Genomic DNA, 14190 nt, shown 5'->3' on the forward strand with positions numbered 1-14190 from the left:
CTTTGCTCCTAAAAACGTTATAGTCTAGTGGGGAAGACATACATTAATCAAAGAAATACCAGAATAAATATAAAGTGATAGTCATGATAACTGTTACAAAAGAAGGGTGAAAGGTATGTAAGTGTGAGCATATAAGAGAAATCGACCGGTCTTCCCTGGGAAGTGGTGTCGGCACTGAGGTGAGGGAGAAGCATGATTTCCTCAGGTGGAATTGTCATGGGAAAGGGTACTTTGGAGAGAAGGAACAATGTATACAAATGTCCTGGGGCAGGAGGGAGCATAATAGCTAAGTGGGGCTGAGAAAAGGTCAATGTGGCTAGGGATCAGGGAACAATGGGGACCCATCAAGGGGTTTAAAGAAGAGGAAGATGTGAATAGATTTAGGTTTTGGCAAGATCACTCTGGTTGCAGTGGGGGTATGGGTTGTCAGGAGACCAGAATGAATGTAGGCAGACTAGCCAGTGGGCTATTTCAGAAGAGATAGCACAGAAGGGCTGGATTGGGGTAGAAGTGACGGAAATAGAATGAGTGAATGTAAAGATAATGACAGGATGGTGATGGGCAGAGAGGTGATTCTCTGATTCTGGTGTCCATAGGAGTACTGGTAAGCAAGCTAAGAGACCCCCGGAAGAAAACCATGTTTGCCAGAGAAGCTCGTGTCTGCTTTTGGACTGTTGAGTGTGGTGAGCCAAGGGAGTGCTGGATATTTGGGTCTGGAGCTCAGAGGAAATTCTAAAATGTCACATGTACACTTGGATTTATCTGTATATATGTGATGAGGCAGCTATAGGCATGGATGAGAAGAGGGGGCGTAGATTCCTATTTTAACGAATAGCAACATTTAATCCTAAGTAGAGGAGAAGACAAAGAAGGAATGGCCAGAGGGAGGGAAGGAGAAGAGAGTGAGGTATCATTGGAGCTGAGGAAAGAAAGTATTTCAAGAGAGTAGGAGTGGCCAACAGAGCCAAAGTATGCCCGAGAAAAGACCAGCAAAAGGTCTATTGGATATGGAGAAACCCATGGCTTGGTTTGCTTGACACTGAATCTTGGGAAAACCATGAGCGATAATAACATAACAGTGGTCCCTGATAATAATCGAGATATGTGCTGTTGAGGTTATCCATCTCTCCCTGCCTGAACCCATCTGCCTATGGCCCAAGAGGAAGGAAAACAGAGAAGAGGACCCACTGAGGTATGAAAGGTCATGAAGCACATGCAAAAGCAGGCTCTGGAGACAGACATCAAAGTTTAGATTCTGACTCCAAACTACTTAGTTTGGCTGGATTTCTTCATCTTCCTAAGTTTCAGTTTCTTTATCTGTAAGATGAGCATAACTATTTTACAGGTACTTGTGAGGATTAAGGAGAAATGGATCAAAATCTTAGCAAGGTACCTGACCCACAGTAAAGGTTAAAAACAATTGTTTATTTAATAACTGAATGATGAATTTCAGGCAAGGGAATAAGGAAAAGATGTGTTTTAGCAAGATGACTCTATCTATCTATCTATCTAACCATCTATCTGTCTATCATGTATCAATCAATCAATCATCTATCTTCTACCTATATAAATGACTTCATAATTGGAAGAATAACAGTAACTAAATACAAAGAAAGTTCATTTTTGTTATCTTGGAAGGGAGTTTCTAATAGTGTGCTGTAGTCCTTTTCCCCAGGTGATTTACCTTTTCAGTTAATGCCTTTCATGAGGACATAACAATATTCTTAAGAAATGTACAGATGGTAAAGTGACATGAATATGGAAGTGATAGCAAATATAACTTGTGACAGAATAAAGATTGAAAATAAAACAAAATAAATGGTCTGAATCAAATCAGACAAAAATTTGACAAATCAACTAATAAACGAACTGTACAAATTCAGGACAGTATGATCCATGTGACTTTTCTGGGCAAAGGCAGTTAAGAGCACCAAGCCTTCTCCATAATTTCACTTTTCCCTTGACTTAGGGCTGGATGTAGTGGGGCCCTCTGAGGTCCTAGGAATGTGCCAAAGCCTTGGTCCATGAAGGACTGTGTTGAGGAGAGCCCTTCCTCTGCCCTTGCCTCCTGATCTGTGACTTCATGTCACCTGAGAAGTGCACAACTATTACAAACTATTACAAGTTAAGCCATAGAGATTTGGGGACTGTTACCACAATAACCACCATTATTCTTTGCTAAAAAACCAACAACAAGCAAAAATAGAAACAAAAAACCCCACTTCAGTCTTCAGTAATATTAATAGAAGTATGGTGTCTAGTTTAATGGGAAATGGTATTCTGGAAGAAATCATCTCGGAAGCTACCAAATGACTTGACCACATTTTTTGTATTCTGTTAGTAGAGCTATATACCTGATCTTTAGGTTCTTGGCTTCACATAAGAAGAGATAGACCTGTTGGGAGAGTTCTTGACATACCCGAGGCACTCAATAAGTATCTGTCAAATGAATAAATATTAAAATGTATACATTCAGGGGTGCCTGGGTGGCTCAGTGGGTTGAGTGTCTGACTCTTGATTTCGGCTCAGATCATTTATGGGATTGAGCCCTGCGTCTGGTTCTGTGCTGAGCTTGGAGCCTACTTGAGATTCTCTCTTTCTTCCTCTGCCCTTCTCCCCTGCTTGCAGTTTCTCTCCCTCTAATATTAAAAAAAATTAAATAAAGTAAAATAAAATAAAATAAAAATGTATACATTCAACGGCATGGTCACAAGGAGAGGTGGTAAACTGAATCCATGTCCTATTAAGGGTGGTTAGAGGAACTGAGATTGTTCAGCTGGGAGAAAATGAGACAGGATAGGTATCACCAACTATAAAAGTACCGTGTTATAGAGGAAGGATTAGATTAGTTCTCTGGGAGTCCACCTTGGAAGTGCAATAATAGGTTGAAGTTACACATTTCTGTTCACTGCATGATGATGGAACTTATGGAGGTCCCTCATCAGTCAGAGATGTTCAAAGGAGAAGTGGCCCCTTACTGTATTTGAAGTGTTTAAGCCAAGAGTGAGTGACAATCAGTTGGGGGGATATTATTGAAGAAAGTCAAGCACTGGATGGAATCCTGCATAAGATGCCCCTTAAGACCTCTTACAACCCTAAAGTTCTATGTTTACATGGTTCTAAATTAAACTTCATCTGGAGATAGTCGACAAAAGGCACTGATCCTAGAGAGTCCTGTGGTGGGCCACACATGACTTGTCTATAGTAAGAGTAAATGTCCTTTTCATCTTTTAAATAGTAGTCACTGTTTTGTTCTTTATAGGGCAGAGATTATTAATGCTTTTTCCCAGCTGTCTTCTCCAGATTTCTAAAGGTGGCTCTGCCTTATAATTTTTTTTATCATGAAAACAATATTCATAGGAGGGTTTTTCTTATAGGTGGTCTTAAACCACTGTAGAGAAGTTTTAGCTGAAGCTCAGGTGATTTGAAATCTATTGCATATCAAGTTGTGTTGCTCTGAGTGCCCAGCAAATGTCAGGAGCTCTATGGATTATAGACACCTTCAAGAAGGTTCCATTCTCAGCTGTTAAAGTCAGTTCTGCCACTGAAGTTGATGAAGACCCGGAGTGTGATCCCAGCTTTGTGCACACCATGACTTGTAGGAAAGCTGTGACTATCTCTTGAGTGAGCGTTTCTATTCACAAAACAGAGGCACAGCAATTGGTTTTCCTGAGAGGGATATTGTAAAGATAAAAGAGAACAGGTGTGAAATTGCCTTTACTTTTTAGGAGAAATAAGAGAAACTTTGGACGGTAGAGCCCAGGTTTATATTAGTTATTCTTTTAAGAAAGTACTTGGAGTCTAAAGGATGGGTCTCATTCTCTTATAGTCTCCACATTATGCTTACCAGCTACGTCTTCAACTGAAAAGTTAATATGGTACACCTAAAACATCTAAGGTTCCCTTTACTGTCATGCTAATATGTGAAAATCAATGCTCATTACTAAGAAACAATTATTTGTCTGAGGGTCAGTTGACTAAATGGTTAATATTTAATAAAACCAATAGGGGTAAAATTAGAAGTTTAGTAGAAATTCCCATCTGGCACAATTGTAAAGAGATATAGAGGAGAATAAGGTACATACCATCTATTTCTCTAAGAAAAGATGTAAACGTAAAAGAAGTAGTGTGCCAAAGCTTGACGAGAGTTTTTGGGTAAATATTTAGATTGTTTCCATGAGGTCACTGATATTCCTTAGGGACTGTTAATTCCCTCTGAAACTTTAAATGCCTTAATATGTTCTGCAGATATTTTCTGAGTAAACACCAGGAATGAATACATTGACTTTTAAAGTGAATTCTTCATTTTATTTGCAGTTGTCATGCATTCTATTTCAAATACTACTCTGTCAGAAAAAGCTCTAATTTGAGAGAAATACCAGATAGTTCTACCTAATATAATGAAATCAGCAGGACTTGAGCCTCTCCACACTCTCATTTGCTCTGCTAACAAAGTCTTTGCCTCTGTTCAGGAAACTCTCACCACTCCCCGCCCGCCAACCCCTGAATGTGTCAGGTCGTTCGTTGGGCATGAGAGACACAAAGGATGTGTGACACAGAGTCCCTGCCTTGGAGGAGCTCACGGTCTAGAGCCGCTGTGAAAAGATGTATCTGGTGCTCTAATACTGGGCTTAGAATGAATTTGAGGCTAGATTAACCAGGAACATCCTGTGAACAGTAACTTAGCTTTGATTATTCTTTTCTTGACTCTTTCTCTTTCTTAAAGATAATGTCTTGGGCTGTGAATCCCATAGATTTTCATGTAGCCCTTTCAGGCACAGAAATAAAATACTTCAAGTCCTAAGGATGGGCTTTATTCATGTTGTCCAGTGGGGTGCTTTGCATCTTGGGCATATTGAATTAATTTCCCCCACGCTGGCCGCTCTCACCACATTAGAGCATTTGCAGTTGTTATGGACTTAACTGTGTGCCCTTAAAATTCATATGTTGAAGTCCTAACCCATCATACCTTAGACTGTGACTGTATTTGGAGATGAAGTGTTCAAAAAGGTAACGAAGGTTAAGTGAGGTCATATTTGTAGGCCCTAATCCAATATGACTGATGTCCTTATGGGAAGAGGAAGAGGCATTATGGACGCACACACTCAGAGGAAAGGCCATGTGAGGACACAGTGAAAAGTGGCCATCTGCAGGTGAAGAGAGAAATCTCAGGAGAAATCAAATATGCCAACACCTTGATCTTGGACATCTAGCCTCCCGAACTGGGAGAAAATAAATTTCTGTTGTTCAAGTTACCCAGTCTGTGGTATTCTGCTATGGCAGCCTGAGCTGACTAAGACCGCAACTATTTCTGATACTTCAGTTTTGGTAAAGTTGCCAAATTGAGCAGTTATTCCCAAATTCTCCTCCAGGTTCTGCACATGGCTCCTCTGAGTCCCAACCATTCTTTCATGCCTCTATGATCAAAGTTCCCTAACTTTTTCTCCAGACTTCCCATAAGATTTGAAAATTTTCAAGGCTAAAGAAAAAGAGGAAATCCATCTTTCTATTTGAACTCTGCAAATGTCACCTCAGGAAAGGCTTGACTGTCACCTCGTTCTCTCCCCAGGAGACAGGGATGGAGAACTTGGTTGAGATGTAATGCTGAGGCCCCACAGTGATGTTTAAGTTTCAAAATGTCCCAAAGAAAGTTCATAGTGGGAGTAATGGTCTGGCCCCGCCCATCTGCAGTGGGGCAGTATTGGGTTAACTTCTTAAAATCCCAGGTGTTGGAAATGTACCTGCAGGAGCTTCATAAAGACAGGTATATTCTAAGGCAGAAAAACTAATACGAGTTCAAATTAAAGAAATGACATGAAATTGCATTTCTTAAGGAGGGAAATAACACTCAGGAACATTAAATGATTTAATTATGCTTGAAAGAGCTTTTTGAGCTAAAAATGCAGCAAAAGCAAAGTGTGTTGGGATATAAAGTTTGAGAAAGCAGCCACAAGAAAAATCTTGAAAGCAAAGCATGCAAAGTCTGTAATCACCCATAGCCATATTGAGGGCAAGGAGGACCCTCCATTAACATTCATTTTGCTTTTTCTGGGACAAGGACCTAGAAGAATAGGGCAATACTTTTATGTATTCTTGAGGCTTAATTGTCACCAGTGGAAAGAAATACCGCGAGTCTCAAGATTCTTCAACTTAATAGATCTCAAATATGTTAATGTATATTTAACATATAACATTAAAATTAATCAACATTTATTCTAGTTTCCTTAAGGACACACATATAGAAAATGACCACTATCAGAACCAACTGATTATTGATATAGCAAATACTTTGTCATTAACACCTGATACATTTTATGTGTGTGTGTATAACATAACATAACATAACATAACATAACATAACATAACATAACATAACATAGTATATATATATATATATATATATATTCCCTATATATATATATTCCATATATATATATTCCCTATATATATATATTCCATATATATATATTCCCTATATATATATATATATATATATATATGGACACTCCATACGTGCCAATTATTTACTAGATTCTTACTTTGTTTAGAAGAGGGTCATGGGCATATTTACCCCCAAATGTTTTTCCGGTAACGAACTAGCATTCTGAGTGGAATCTGTCATTTAAATAGATTCTTTAGCCATCTCTGAATCCTCAGGTTTTAGTTCTAAACTTTAAACAGAATATAAAATGGTCCATGTGGAATGGGACGCAATGTCCCCCTGACTGAACAGTTCCTGGTATGGTGCAAATTTTCTTTTATGGTGCCAATTAGTGTCTGACTTGTCTTTTTTGCCATGTGATGAATTAAAAATGCATGATTTGGATGCTGGAAAGCTAACCAGCTTCTGGATAGAATCCCCTGGACACTGCCATTCTTCCAGTTGATCTTTTTGCCCTCCCTGTGTTGGCAAGTACTGCCTCTATCGCCCACTGCTTACATTTTTCCCTAACAGATGGTTCTTTTTACTAGTCAAGATCCAATCTGGTGATTTACTTTAATATGCTTTGGCCTAAAGAATACCCACGACAGACAGCTAGCACAGCCTCCCGAAGCAAAATTTTGCAAAGAAAAAGTTAAGTCGACACATGCTATCTAGACTGCGTTCCATTTTATGCACCCCATAAATCAGAATATTTGTCAACAACAATTAAAATGTAGTTTCCCCGGTAATAAACATTACAGGGGGGAACAAATCAAGTTTCATTTATTCTGTCAGAAACCGAAGGCGAGCGCTTCATATTATTTTGTGGATAATCTCTGAGGAGTAAACTAAGCACAATTACATTCTTGATTTTAATTAAAACTCTGGGTACCTTTCAAGTTCCGTTAGGGAGATGTCCTGGGTCTGCTTAGCTGAGGTCTGCACCGTGAAGTTAATTTGACATATAACATATTTTTCATGAGGTAACTGTCGCAGGAAGCGGTTTGTAAGAGCAGCCTCTCCAGTGCCTGTGGGCCCCACAAAAAGTAATGACTTCTCCTGAAGCAGCAACTTCGCCAGGAAGTACATCTGCATAACGGTCCCCGAAGCCCTCCCAATAATGTCATTAAGGTGGAAAAAATCAAAGGAAAAGGTGCCCAAAAGATGCCGTTAAAAATGTTTCATTACTCACTGTACACAGAACAACAATAGAACTGAGTCATGGAATCATTTCAAATCACAATAAAAGTGAAACCATCCCCACGTACCGGAAAGGGTGGTGGAGGCAGACACGACGGAATGTGAGGCTGGACCTGGGACTCTGGAAGGCCACCGGGGAAGGCCCGTGTTCTGCTTCTGTCTGTGAGGACCCTGTTCTTCAGGACTGGGCCTGAGGCTCCACCAGCCATTAGTTTTTGTGTTATTTGACCAGGGGTTGGCTTACAATCTACTGATTTTCTCCTTGGCCTATTTTTTCAACTTAGTTCTGCAAAGTAATGAGCAGAAAGCTCAATGAGCATGTTCACTGGTGTGAGCTGAGTTGTGAGGGGCAGGGGACTGGACTGTCAAGGGGCCGCACACATGGAACCTCTTCCCCATCCTCACTGTAGCCCTCCTCCTCACCCATCCTGACCAGGGTTTCCCTACACTGGAGTCTGAAGAGTAGATGCTCCTCCGGGGCGTTTCTTAAAATCCGAGCAAACCTGAGCTGCTATTGGCCTTTGGAGACCGTCTTCTCCAGCTGGTCTGTTGATTCACAGATGGCGAGGCTAAAGCAGGAAAAGAGAAACAACAGCCTTTCTGGGTCTCTCCAGCCACATGTATTCACTGCCACCCTTGACTCTGAAGGGCACCTGATTTATACTTTCATTTTGGAGCTTTTCACTCTAAGCAATGATTGCTGTTGCCGTGATATTTATCACACTATGTAATTATTATATAATATTAATGTCTATATTCATGCTACTGTGCATTAGGTCTGTATGGCTTGTTTACTACTCATTGCATGTTCGTGCCTTTACACACCATCCATCTTGTGCCCCACCTCCATCCCCTGGTGGCTACCATTTTACTTTCTGTGTTTTACAGCTTTGAATTTTTTAGATTCCACATACAAATGCTGTTGCACTTGTCTTTCTCTGTCTGACTCCTCTCACTTAGGAAAATGTGCTCAAGTTCCACCCCTGTGGTCCCAAATGGCAGGATATCCTCCTTTCTCGTGCCTGAATGATATTCCAGGTAGTGGTATTTGTTACTGTTAATAACTCAAAAGCCTGACTATAATGGATCTGTAAATAAGTGTGCTGCGTATACCATTTAGTATATACCTGATTCTGCTTTAAGTTGTTGACATAAACCATCTTTAACTTTCATAATAGTCTTCGGAAGAAGTGAGTATTATAAACCCTGCTTTTCAGATGAGCAAACAGAAATTGAGTGAGTTTAAGCAAGCTGCATGGAGTAACATAACTACTAAACACTGGCAAAACCAGCACTCCCGCCTGAGGCTTGCCAGAGTCAGTGTTCCATGCTGAACTGCATCATGGAGGAGAGTGAGGGGCTTGATGTGGATGCCTAACACTTAGAGAGAAATAGTGAAATAGTGGACTTGTGCTGGGTTTTGAACTGGCAGGATAGGACCCTGTGCTGTAACAGTTATGTGGGTAAGAGGATTACCCCCGCCCCCCACCCCACTCAAGGAGACCCATTCCCCTTTGGCTTCTTATTTATCTTACTTCTTCTCAGTGCAATCCTAGCACAGGGTCCCAGAGACTAGGAGCTCAACAATCATCTGTTGAATACAGAAATGACTACAGACGGATGGCCCAGGGCTTATTCCCTCATTGCTAACCTTACCTCTTACTTTGCTGCCAACATTCCAATGAGGACTTTTTTTTAGCCATGAGTGTGTCTCTCCTTCCTATCTTCCCCGAGTTTCTACAGGCTTATTTATATCACTGTCTTTCCAGGACTTATTTTGAAATTGTGGACTTCTTTCGCAAATATAGAAATCCTCAGTAAAGCTGGTAGTTATTCTCTGAGTTGGTACTGAGCAGGGTAAGGAAAATAAATAAACACACAAGAAACAAAGCCCTGTTAGACCTGATCCAATTCTGGCCACACATTTTATGCATTTCCCTGGGTAACTTCTCTTCACGAGATTTTGATCATCAGAGAACATAGGGCCGATATCAAGATGGATTACAAAAAAAAAGAGTAGATCTTAAACGTTATCGCCACATACACACAAAATGGTAATTATGTGAGGGGATGGAAGTGTTAACCAACCTTACTGTGGTAATCATTTTGCAATATATTTGTTTATAAAATCATTATGTTGTATACCTTAAACTTACATATGTTATACGACAGTAGTATCTTAGTAAATCTGGAGAGGAAAAAGTACCATGATGAATATACACTGCCACCTTTTAATGGATATTGAGGCTCTTTCTTAGTATCTAGCTGTTTGTTTTTATTACGATCAGAAAGCAAGGAGCATCCTGTACATATAACTTTGCAAATCGATGTGAATTTATCTACAAAATAAATTTATACAAGTAAAAAGAAATGGGTAGGTGATGCCCCAGGTATTAACACACAAGAATTTCCTTTAACTTGCTGTACTCTTCAAATTAACCGAAGCTTAGTGAGTAGCAGAAGCTGCACGTGGCCACTGGAAGGAATCCCTGCAAAGCTGGGATTCTGGAATATTCAGCAACTACTGCCACTGTTGCAAAGTCCTTTATTCCTTTGGGGGACCCTCCTTTTTTCCTTTAAGCCTACTAACTCCAGGACATAAAATGGCTTGAAAGAGTTAATGCAATTCTTCATCAATCTCTCTCTCTCTGAAGCTTAGCTTTTTCATTTGTAAAAAAAGGCTGCTGAGGTCTGAACTTTTGTGTTCCCTGCAAATTCGTATGTTGGAATCCTAATGGCAGATGTGATGCTATTGAAAGGAGGGGCTTCTGGAAGGTGCTTAGGTCATGAGGGTGGAGGCTTCATTAATGGGATTAATGGCCTGGCAGAGCTCCTAGCCACCTCCCTCCAGGAGGCAGATCTTCACCCGACATCAAATCTGCCTGTGCCTTGATCCTGGACTTCCCAACCTCCAGAATTGTGAGAAATAAATTTCTGTAGTTTACAAGCCACCTAGGCTTTGTGGTATTTTGTTATAGCAGCCTGAACAGATGAAAACATTAGTTCAACAAAGTCTGCCTTCGATGTTGTAAGAATTAAATGCAACATTCATAATAATAATAGCTCATGTTATTATTCCAAGATATATTTATATCTGTATCAATGTCTACCTATCTATCTAATCATTTGATCCTTATAAAAACCCTATGAGGTAGAAATCATTTTCTCTCTAACAGATAAGATTAGAGAGATTGCCTGAGATCATGCACTGAGACAAATTTGTGAATTCCCTGAGATTGACTAACTCTGGAGCTTGTAAGGCATTTTGGAGCCCGGAACAGTGCTAGGCACAGAGGCACCTGTAAATGTTCCTTGACTCTGAATTTGGATGCCGGTATTTTTCTCTGCAAAATTGGAACTGAAAAATGAAGAAGCATAAGAAGAACATGCAGGGGTGCCTGGGTGGCAAGGTCAAGCTTCCGACTCTTGGTTTCAGCTCAGGCCGTGGTCTCTCGGTTTGTGAGTTGGAGCCCCACATTGGGTTCTGTGCTGTGCGGAGCCTCCTTGGGATTCTCTCTCTCCTCTCTCTGCCCCTCCCTCCCTCAAAAATAAATAAATAAACTTAAAAAAAAGAAAAAAAGACAAAGAATATGCAATCAGTAGTGCCATGTTGTGGCTTTATGTTCTCCAGCTTGGCTTATGGGTACCCAGTCACAGTGACAAAAGTGTCTATGGGCAGCATGTCTACCCCTGCTCGGGCTCTGCTGGCATCCCATGGCTTCTTATCTGATGAAATAATGTCCCGTTCTGGCATGTAGATAAGTCCAGTGAGATTTTTAGTGGGCAGAGGGTGTAAAATGGAGAAAAATAGTCAGGGCTGACATGGTGTGCCAGAGACAGCCATTATGGATGAAATCATCGTCCTCAGTATGGCACTTGCTTAGACTTGAAAAACTTCCTAGTTTCCTGCTACATGCAGTTCAGGCTTGCCTTTTAACCTCTGCAATGTTAATGTGTATAGCCACAGGATATCTTCTGTCACAAGAGTACAAATCCCTGGTCTAGAAGGTCAAAAACCACATTGCCATCACTCTAGACCCTTCCTCCAGCATCCCTCCCCCTCACCACTAGCTCCCTGGCCCTCATCACTTCAAATCCCCTGAAGAAATGGAACATGCAGTCATTCAAAAAAATATGTATTGTTGCAAAGGTCAAAGCAGTAAACTCCAATTCAACAGAATCTAAGAAGGATTACAATTCTGATCCCCCTGTCTGGTGATAGACGTCATCTTTGGAGGAGGAAAAGGCAGCGTGCCATCAATCCACTCTAGTAGAGAGGGCAGGTGGAGCCACGAACTTAACTATTTTGATCCCAGGAAGACTCGGGGAAATCTCCCAAGGACGTACTGTGAGCTGATATGGCAGCACCTCTGGCAGAGTGTTTTGGTCCCTGTCCACCATTAGCAAGGAGACTGGCAGTGGCTAATGAGCCTCTTTGAAATGACTTCTTTGCATTGTGGAAAGAAGTTCACTGTGGCTGGAATGTCATCTCCATTTCTGAACAGAAATGAAAAAGTACTGCCACATAATAGTGAGTTGTAAAAGATGGGAGAACAAGAGATTAAACAGAAATTCTATTGCCCTCAGTAGGTTTGGGTTGAAATTTAAAAATAATCAAACTAACCATTATGGCTCTTCTAATTGAGTGGGTTGATTATTCTTGTGTCCCTCCCCCCCCCCCCCAATTTTTATAAGTAGAAGAGCAAAAGCTTTAAATGATACCTTATGTGTATCTGAGAGTACCTTATACTTATAAGAAGTGAAGAGAACTTTATTAGGAAAGAAATCATGAAACGAATAAAGTACTAACATCACATTAGGCTCATAGCTCATGCACAATCCGGGTGGGATGGAAAACTCAGAAACAGAAAAAACATGGGGGTGATGGAAGAGGAAACGCTTTGAATCAGCTAATTTTCACAGTCTGAAATCTGAAAGAAAATTGGGGCATGTGAGGACTATGTGTCAAAAGTTTTAGCAAGAAAGGAGAATGTTCTAAGAAGACTGATTTATAATGCTTTGGGTGGATCAGAACTCATTATTCAGGTTCTTGCTCCTTTGCAGTGGCACCAGGGGGGAGCTTGTTAGAAATGCAAACTCTCCGACAGGCTCGTTGAATCAGAATCTGAATTTTTAACAAAATCTCCAGGTGACTTGTATGCACACTAAAGTTTGAAAAGTTATAATATAGTCTAATACTTTGTACTAGTACTCTGGAGTTATTATTATTATTATTTTTACCTGTTCCACTATTTATTTACCAAATCCACTTACACAGTAAAATTGCAAAGAGAATTAAGGCCCATATTATCTGGCAAATATTTTTCTTCAAAAGACTGAAGATAAAGGCCGAGGCTGTCTAATGAAGCTTTCCTTTGACCCTTCCCCTCAGATTTCACCCTGTGTGTTAGCAAGTCTAGTCATAAATAGAAATTGCATTGTCAAAACACAGAGGCCATGCCAAGGGGCAGCAATAGCATTCGCTGAACTCTGTTAATTGTACAAAAGGCTAGTTAGGCTAGTTGTGACCCGAAGGCCAGCTAACAGCTATGCAGAGAGAACGTTCCTTGGGAGTGTGTATCTTTCCAAATGACAAAATATAATTAAAATTTGAACTATTAAATGAACTGTCAAGAACACAATTATTATGACCATGGTCTCTCTCTCATTTCTTTTTAAGGCAAAGTTGGACTACATTAAAGGCCAAATTCAGATATTCGATCTATATGGTATTTCTGGCTTGGGGTTTTTCAAATAAAAGGGTTTCTCTAAGTTACTGTCTCCTATAATAAGCAGATTTTCTGAATCTTGAGATTGTTATAAGCATACGGAGAATGTGATATGCCTGTGGTGAACTGCTGAGAGCAAATTTTTGTTAAGCATCTCCAATTTGCTTACAAGCTGATATTAAAAAAAATGTATTATTCCAAATTCTCTTGCTCAGATGATAGGAAATATGTTGAATAATCCAGATTGGCACTAAGACGGTGTTCATGTAAAGCTCTTTGGGCTTGTGGATTTTCTTGTCTCTAAAATTTGGACACTTAAGGGTATTTATATCTCTGATATAAAAACTGGCTCTGGCTAAAGCTAAGGAGAGAAAAGATGAATAAATGAAAAAAATGAATAGGGAAAGGGGCAAGAAATTGAAAAGAGGGAGGAAAAGGAGGGAACTGATCTTAATACTTGGGATAGCTTAAAAAATTCATGTATTCATTCATACATTCATTTTTCAGACCATTATTGAGGACTCTCTTTTCAAAATACTCTGCTGGGCCTTGAGGACATGTAAAAGAAATATATAACAGAGAAGTCCCCTCCCTCATGGAGGTAATAGACTAGTGAGTGGTGATGGGAATCAATCAGTAAAATATATGTTGTGGCCTCACTCTGTGTTCTGCACCTACTTTGTGCCCAGGTGCTCTGGGGAATGACAGAAAAATATGGTCCAGAAGCCTCTTTTTTTTTTTTTTTTTACTAGGTTTTTTTTTTTTTTAATATATGAAATTTATTGTCAAATTGGTTTCCATACAACATCCAGTGCTCATCCCAAAAGGTGCCCTCCT

General features: G+C 40.1%; 1 long non-coding RNA gene across 1 annotated transcript in view; it reads right to left on the minus strand.

Annotated features, from left to right (window-relative positions):
• The window catches only part of LOC109265380 (uncharacterized), a 54483-nt gene extending 47008 nt beyond the window's left edge, over positions 1–7475 (minus strand). Inside the window, exon 1 of the long non-coding RNA XR_002079157.2 lies at positions 7317–7475. This is a non-coding gene — a long non-coding RNA (uncharacterized LOC109265380). The remainder of the gene's footprint in view (positions 1–7316) is intronic.
• Positions 7476–14190: the final 6715 nt, after the last annotated feature.

This window comes from Panthera pardus, unplaced genomic scaffold (genome assembly GCF_024362965.1).
Source record: "Panthera pardus isolate Hobbes unplaced genomic scaffold, ASM2436296v1 HiC_scaffold_6, whole genome shotgun sequence".
Classification (NCBI taxonomy): Eukaryota; Metazoa; Chordata; class Mammalia; order Carnivora; family Felidae; genus Panthera; species Panthera pardus.